Consider the following 1,419-nt stretch of genomic DNA (forward strand, 5'->3'; position numbering starts at 1 on the left):
CCTTGACCTTGTGGAAGCCCTATGCATGACTGTTCTCTTCACACTTAATTCTGAAACTTGAAGTTCAAGGGAAGATAGTGGAAAAGAAAAGATGGATTCAAAGCAAAGGAATGAAAGAATGTGCTAGAATCCATTAACATGAACTGGTTCAATTGAGAATGTGCTGAAGCCCAGATCAATGCTTTTCTTTTCTTTTTAAAGAGAGAGAGAGAGAGAGAGAGAGAATTTTTTAGTATTTATTTTTAGTTTTTGGCGGACACAACATTTTTGTTTGTATGTGGTGCTGAGGATTGAACCTGGGCCTCACACATGCCAGGCGAGCGCGCTACTGCTTGAGCCATATCCCCAGCTCCCCCCCCCCCGCTTTTTTTTGAGGGAGTGTGGAGGGTAATGGGGATAGAATCAAAGACACTTTTTTCCTAAGTTACATTCCCAACCCTTTTTACTTTTATTTTGAGACAATGTCTCACTAAGTTCCTCAGACTGGCCTCAAACTTGCAATCCTCCTGCCTCAGCCTCCAGAATCACTGGGATTGTAAGTGTGCACCACGGTGCAGAGCAATCTACATCACTTCTTATCACCTCCGACCTTAGTCTGGGGAACCTGTAGAAGCCAGGACTCTTCACCACAGTGCTGAACATATAATGCTTCTGTGAGCTTGGGAAGTTGAAGGAGGATGGGAGAGGGCAGAGCAGTTGCAGCCACTGCAGAGACCTGTAGTCACCACATCAACAATGTGTGTGAGCTACAGAATCTTGACACTGGCCTCAGGGTGCATTTTGCTGTCTGTGTTCTTACAATGACTGTATGGGAAAAAAAAAGAGGCAGAGCATATGGGCCCCAGCCTGGGATCTGTGCCTGGTCTATAATGTGAATGGAGACACATGGGGGAAAAGTCCTGCGGCTTCCTGTCCACTCTCCAAACCTCCCATTAGAAGCTCTCTATGATACTCCCAGGAATGGAGTTGAGTCTAGCCAAGCTGGCACATCACAGAGCTGCAGACTTAAGAGTAACAGTTACAGAGAACAGCAAGACCTGATCCAAATAATGAATGGTCCAAATGTATCATTAACCTTGCAAGCTAATTTTTCTTTTTCCAAAGAGAAGGGCTACAGGTCACCAGTTCAATCCCTTAGGGATTGAATCTAGGGGTGCTTAACCACTGACCCACATCCCCAGCCTTTTTTTTTTTTTTTTAAATGGGGTCTTGCCGCAGTCTCTCGGCTGGGCACAAATCACCGAGTCTCCACACAGCTTGTAGATTCAAACAGCAATTCTTTATTCCCGAACTCACACCGGCCGTCTACAAACACGTTCTGGGGGAATCCCCGTTCTCTTTCCAAATCCACACTCTGCCCTGATCCACTCTCTCCCAAATCCACTCCACATGGGCTTCTGTCTCCCAAAATATACTGTC

The 1,419-nt window shown here is 45.8% G+C and overlaps 1 pseudogene; it reads left to right on the forward strand.

Annotated features, from left to right (window-relative positions):
• The first annotated feature begins 764 nt into the window (after nucleotides 1–764).
• Nucleotides 765–889, forward strand: LOC143405359 (small nucleolar RNA SNORA51; annotated as a pseudogene).
• The last annotated feature ends 530 nt before the right edge of the window (nucleotides 890–1,419 follow it).

The sequence above is a fragment of the Callospermophilus lateralis genome, chromosome 7 (genome assembly GCF_048772815.1).
Source record: "Callospermophilus lateralis isolate mCalLat2 chromosome 7, mCalLat2.hap1, whole genome shotgun sequence".
NCBI lineage: Eukaryota > Metazoa > Chordata > Mammalia > Rodentia > Sciuridae > Callospermophilus > Callospermophilus lateralis.